Raw genomic sequence first — 6,887 nt, 5'->3', positions numbered from 1 at the left:
TCACATGTCCTCACAAAAACTGATGTAGGATGTCACAGTGTCAGCTAGCTCATCCAGGTCAGTGGCTGCAGCCTCAAAAACACTCCAGTTATTGCTGTCTAAGCAGGCCTGTAAATCCAGCTTTGACTCGTTGGTCCATCTTTTCACACTTTTTACAAAAGGTTTATCAGATTTCAGTCGCTGCATGTATGTCGGGATAAGATGAACCAGACAGTGATCCGAGAGTCCCAAGGCTGCACAGGGGACAGAGCGATAGGCGTTCTTTAATGTAGAGTAGCAGTGGTCCTGTGTGTTAGTGTCTCTGGTGGGACAATTAATATGCTGTCTGTACTTTGGAAATTCATGGCTGAGGTTTGCTCTGCTGAAGTCCCCAAGAACAATGTATAGGGAGTCTGGATGTTTTTTCTCCACGTTAGTTATCTGGTCGGCCAGGTGTAGTAATGCCTCACTAACACAGGCCTGAGGTAGAATGTAAAAAGCGTCCAGGACAAACGAGGAAAACTCCCGCGGTGTTGTGGGGACAGCCCAGCTGACGGTGAGTGTCCTGGTTTTACCTTTTTTTTCTCACTTTATTTCACCCATTGTTTTGCTCTGCCTGCCTCCCTGTGTTCTCCTCTTCTCTCCCTCGGCTCCTGAGCCCAGCCAACTACCTACACCTGCACCTCATCAGCCACCTCGTCAGCCTGCCACACCTGCCAGTAATCAACCTCATCCCAGCCTGTATTTCAACCCCGGTTCTCCACTCCATCCTCGCTTGATCGTCGTTGCTCCTTACCCGGTGCCACCTCTACGTCCAGGCTCTCATGTTCCTTGTTTTTTCTCATCGTCCCTGCATTTTGTCGCTCCAGTCTCTAACCCTGTCTTTCTGTCTGTTTTCCCTCCCAGGTTCACTCACCCTCGTCATCCGTTCAGTCGGCTGGGCTCATCCTCCGGTCCTCACCTCTCGGGCTTCCTCCACGGCGCCCTCCCGGCTCCTCCCTGCTCCTCGCCTCACCACCCGTGCCTCGCCCGCTCCTTGGTCCTCCGTGCCCGCGTCCCCTGGCGTCCAACTCTCCTCCCTCACCTCTTCCTTTGCCCCCCCGTGAACCCTCAATAAAACCTCCTTCGCTCTGAGTGCTGCGTTTGGGTCCTTTCTGTCCCGTCCCCTAACACGCGGTGAATAAAAGGGTTTACAGTTTATGAATAGTGTCTCTAACACTGTGACATCTGTACACCAACCTTCGTTTATGTAGAGACAGAGTCCGCCTCCCCTTGTTTTTCCCTTTGTTATTCAGTCTTGTGTGATTACTTGATATGTTGTAAATGCATTCATTCAGAATAGTAATCTAATAAGTATCCGTCTGATAAGATAAGATAAGAAAACCTTTATTTGTCCCACAGTGGGGATATTGCTGTTTGCAACAGCAAAGACAAGAGCAGAGAAGTTACTGTACATTAAATAAGACTAAATAAACTATGCCTTATACAGTACAGTCTCCAGCGGCATAAATAAATACTGGTAATATAAAAGTATTGTAAAAGGGCAATGCACATAAGTCAGATATAGCAAACTGTATTATACAGTAATTGCACATGAATTAGTAAAATTGCACTTGTGAAAATTGCACAAATGAAAATTATGCACAGATGTAATAATGGCACATGGGATATATTGCACAGAGTCAACAGTGTTCATTGTACAGTCTGACGGCCGCTGGAAGGAAAGATCTGCGGTATCTCTCCTTCACACAGCAGGGGTTGAGCAGCCTGTCACTGAAACTGCGCTCCAGGGCTGACAGGGCATAGCTGTCAGTTTAGCCAGGACCCTTCCGTCTCCCACCTCCCTCACTGAGTCCAGAGGACAGCCCAGGACAGAGCTGGATTTCTTGATCACCTTGTCCAACTTTTTTCTGTCCCTCTCAGTGATGCTGCTACTACAGCAGACCACAGCGTAGAGGATGGCTGACACCACCATAGAGTCATAAAAAGTCTTTAGGAGGGGCCCTGTCACTCCAAAGGACCTCAGTCTTCTCAAGAAGTACAGCCTGCTCTGACCCCTCTTGTACAGAGCATCTGTGTTGTGAGTCCAGACCAGGTTGTTGTTCAGGTGAACACCCAGGTACCTATAAGTGTCCACTCTCTCAATGACCATTCCCTGGATGTTCACCGGAGGGGGGAGGGCAGACCGCCATTTGCAAATATCGATCACCATCTCCGTGGTCTTCCCCGCGTTGATCAGGAGGTGATTTCGCTGACACCAGTCCACAAAGTTCTGTGTCAGTCCTCTGTACTCTGCGTCGTCATCATCAATGATGAGGCCGACAATGGCAGAGTCGTCAGAGAACTTCTGCAGAACACAGCTGTCCGTGTTGTGTCTGAAGTCTGCCATGTAGAGGGTGAACCGGCCTGTAGCTGTTGGGGTCATTAGGGAGCGGTGTTTTTGGCACTGGTACCACACAGGAGGTCTTAATATAGTCCGTGATACAGTCTGTAAGGACGTTGATGTCCTCCCCGTGTGGTCACAGAGCTCTGACCACATAGTGGTTTCAAAACAGTGTTTGAGAGCCTCCTCGCTCTCTGCAGTCCAGCTCTTCACTGTTCGTGGCACCACAGGCTCCCTGTGTACAATAGGCTTATACACAGGCTGGAGATGAACCATGTTGTGATCAGCTTTCTCTATGGGGGGGTGGGGGGTCACAGTGTATGCCTTCTTGATGTTGGCAAAAACAAGTCCAATGTTTTAATTGGCTCTGGTGGGGCAGGTGACATCCTGGGTGTATGTGGGCAGCACAGATGAGGGAGAAGCATGGTTAAAATCTCCAGAGATCAGGAAGAGGGCCTGTGGGTGCTGTGTCTGGAGCCTGCTGGTGACTGAGTGCAGGACGTCTGTGCTCGCAGGAGTTGAAAAATAACAGCAGAGTCCGGGATGTTTGGCATCAGCCAGCTCTCAGAGAAGATGAGTACGCAGCTGTCCCTGTACTCTCGCTGGTGTTATTGTCTTATTAGAAATGGACCTGAGGTTACCCACAGTGACAGAGGGGACAGCAGGTCTAAAGCGCCTTTTCTTCTCTCGAAGTTTCTTTCCAGCACGACATCCTCGGTGGATCTTGTGTAACAGCTCCGGGGGTATCACATGTCTGTCTCTGGGGATCTCCAGTGCGCTCCGCAACGCTAACAGCTGATCCTGAGTATAAACAATGTGTGTCCTAACTCTGTCAGCCATAGTCACAAAAATAGGTAAAATAAAAAAGTGCGATAATCCCAAAAGGTGGTGTAAGTCCAGGGAAAGTCTCTACAAAAGTATTTACAAAAGAAGTACAATCCAAATCGAGAAAAAAAAGACAAAAATAAAAGAAAGGAGGAGCTGTTGAAACCAGCTGCTGCGCTCATCAGCGCCGGAAATGGAAGGAGATTATGATTATGATTATGAAGGTCATAGTTTAATGACTTCTTGTTTATTTTGATTTGGAATTAAATGGAGTCCTCTTTGCTGACACATCTAGCAAATAAATGATTCACTGGGAAACTTACTTTCCCACCCATACCACTCACAGAGGCTTTAGAAACAGAGTTAAACTAATTGAATCTGCAAACATTCTTCACAGATCTGTGAAATGTGTGAGACTATACCACATCAAAATGTTTTGTCCAAACATGGTTCCTAAAAGTATAAACCAGTGAGTATGAGTGTATATACACATAAGACAAATATAAAAACTAGTTTTAGTTTTTAGTTTTAGAGATTTAGAAACTAAATGAGGAATGTTAAAATTAAATTAATTCATTAATTAATCTGGAGCTGATTGGGAGCCAGTGTCGGTTTCATTGTTTAATTATCGTTTTTCAACATTTTAAGAATTCTTGCTGATGTTAAGGGTTTAGTTTGGGTTTTGGTACTTATCCATACTCAGTGTATTACCTACAGTCGACAGCAGTCAGCTCGCCCCCAGTTTGGAGAAGCAGACAGGAGTCCAAGCACACAAGCAAAGCAACCCACTGCTGTGGATGGGGTTAGCAGCAAAATTAATTTTAGCCACCTAAAAAAAGCCCCACCTGAACAAATCTATATCAGTTTATTTCAGACTCAACACTCCACACGCAAAATTGAACGCCTTGATCACTGTTGACTCATGCTGAAGAGCAGTGCTGTACTTCCTGATGTACTTTACCATCATGTAAGACAGCGCTATATACATGTAATAATACATGTAACAAAGTACCAAACAACCCATAAAGACATTTAGGTTCTCCTCTCTCTCTCTTTAGGCCGTTCAGTCTCCATCTGCAGAAGTTCTTCTGTTGTTTATTCTTGTTCATAAAGGTATCCTCTTGTTTCACAATGAATGGCATTTCTTCGTTGTGTTTGTTGTCTCTTCCATAAACCGCTTAATTTCTGAACCAAAAACGGATCTGCGGCATAATAAAGAGTGGTAATGCCTGGGAACATGGAGATTCTACGGTTGAGAAATGCAGTGTTCGGCCGTGATTGCAAAGACAATGCAGTATGCCCAAAATCTGATTTTAGAGCTTCTGCAGTGTTTTCCATTGCAATAGCCACTGAGGCTGATAGATGCTGTAATAATGAGAGTAATTTCCATCATCAAACTTACAGAACACAACCTTTTTGTGTTGTTTAATAACCCAGAAGACCACCGTGATGTTATGTGGAAACAGAAATCCTTCAAATGAGAATTTACAGTGGGGAAAAAAATGCTTCAACTTGCGGCTCCACCTACTTTGCTTCTATATTATGCAGTTCTTGTCTTTTGCCTTCTGTTGAGCTCTGAGGCAGCTCTTGCCAGATGTGAGCTACTCAGAAATATGCTTGACAGTGAGGGAAGAGTGGAATTTCTTAGGGAAAGCTGCAGCTGGTTTTGACAGCCCCACAGCAGGAAGGCATTTAAGAATGTAGCACATTACCGAAAGGGCAGTGTATATGCATACTGCAAATAGTCCATCCATCCATCCAGCAGTGCACAATAAGCTTATTAATAAGACACATGGGTCTGATACTAATCCATTTTGCAGGTCTTTACTGTACTATGTGTGTGTGTGTGTGTGTGTGTGTGTGTGTACCTTCCGCACAAGTTAACGTTTTCTGGCCAAGGAAATCCACAGCTCAGTACACACAGATGTGTTGAACACGCTTCAGCTCTGTTGAGTTAAATCTACTACGGGAAAATCACTTGATAAGAAGTGTGAGGATAATGATAGAGGAGGAGGAAACGTGCAAAAGCAATTTCTTATGAGATGACTCTTACTCACTGATGATCTGAATGTCTAATCTGCACTGGCAGTGATTGTGTCTTTGAGTTTGAAATCAACGAGGCCGCTGAGACACTATGGCTTCTATACAATTTCTCTGTTATGATATCAGTCGTATGTTGCTAATATTCTATATTATATGTGACAAAAACATGTGACTGCCTTATCTAAATGCATTTGCAGACCACAGTTCCCTTAATTGCCATCACTTAAAAGGTCGACCAATTTAGAACAGAAACTGCTGTGACTGGATGGATTTGATTTTCATGAAATTTATGAATCACCAATTTTATACTCATCTCTCTTAAATTGGGAAAATTAACATTTTTTAAGGAAATGACTGCATTTCTATAAAACCTAATGTGCACAGTGGCAGAGCAAACAAGGACCCTTTGTCTAATATGTCTACAAATAGGTTTCATTGTCAATTTGGGGAAAGAAGTGCTGAAGACAGTCAGCCGCCCTCAGCACGTGCTGAAAGCTGGTGCTCATGGGAAATGTAAGCTGCTCTAGCCAACACTTTCACCTCCAAGATGAATGGTTCTTTACTCACTCCCATTTCCCTTTCTCTTATCGTGCGTCTCACTTTTCAACTTTTGTAAATGAAATACAGTTTATCCATAGAGTATAACATTTTCACTGCCACTATTTTTGATTTCTTGTATTTTTGTGCAACGTGCAACTGTATTGTGCCTGATAAAATAGATCATGTTTTCCTATCCTATTGTGTGCTGTGTAGACTTAACTTATTCTTGCTCCCTGAAAAGTTTCTCTTTACCCTGACTAACCTCTTGTGCTCCTTTCCCATCCACCCCGCCTTTTATCTAAGCATACTCTCCCTATCTCCTGTTCTCACTCGTTTGCTGCTGCCCCGTTCCTTTCCCTTTCTGTCATTTTTATTATGATAAAACGACAAAGGAATCTCAGCCAAACAGTACAAATGCCCCCTCTTTTACCAACAAACCCTCTCACATACATCTTAACATGACCTCATCGATTCTGAGGACAGAAAGTAAAGACAGTGTCAAGGACCCCGGTGGTTTAAAAGAAGACGGAGAGGAGAAGTAGAATAAATAGGAAAGTAGGGTCAGAGAGTTTTCCAGTGGTGTGAGTGATAACCAGGGATCACAGTCCTCATCAGTGCATATCCAATAGATGGGTTCAGTTTACTGGTAGACTCACGAGTCCCTTTGGCCCCGTCTAAAACCACAAGTGGTCTTCGTGAGCTTCTTTATGAAGAAGGAAAAGACAGATCTTGATTTATTTTATCATCTTCGATTATGTACACACGACCTTGACCCTTTATACTCCAGATCCTATTACTATGAAAGCACTCCTATCTCAGGAGTTCACAGACCAAATCCAATGCCCTTTCTCCTGCTGTGAATCCTGAACAATTCTTGTTTATTTTGTGCCTGTTCAAGGCTGTTTTTCCAAACCATTTCCTCCCCAATCTCTCTCTGGTGCTTTCCTTCCAAGTTTATGCCTCACTCTCTTCCCCCCACCCCCTCACGGTTGCTATCACTCAGGTTCTGCCCTCATATTTCATTCTGACTCTGCCTCTCATTAGGCCCTCTATCTCTCATGTCCACTCGTCTCTTTCTCTTTTCTTTAGCCCGCCTTACTCACTCTCCTCTCCTCTT

General features: G+C 44.4%; 1 long non-coding RNA gene across 1 annotated transcript; it reads left to right on the top strand.

Annotated features, from left to right (window-relative positions):
- Window positions 1-744: 744 nt before the first annotated feature.
- On the top strand, window positions 745-1,178 carry LOC119889046. The gene is made up of 2 exons (XR_005441989.1): window positions 745-805; window positions 886-1,178. It is a non-coding gene; the product is annotated as an uncharacterized LOC119889046 (long non-coding RNA).
- The last annotated feature ends 5,709 nt before the right edge of the window (window positions 1,179-6,887 follow it).

This window comes from Micropterus salmoides, unplaced genomic scaffold (assembly GCF_014851395.1).
Source record: "Micropterus salmoides isolate LMB-PRFRI ecotype aquatic unplaced genomic scaffold, ASM1485139v1 Ms_hic_scaffold_5, whole genome shotgun sequence".
NCBI lineage: Eukaryota > Metazoa > Chordata > Actinopteri > Centrarchiformes > Centrarchidae > Micropterus > Micropterus salmoides.
The sequence above is the reverse complement of the archived record's forward strand: the minus strand, read 5'-3'. Positions and strand labels throughout refer to the sequence as shown.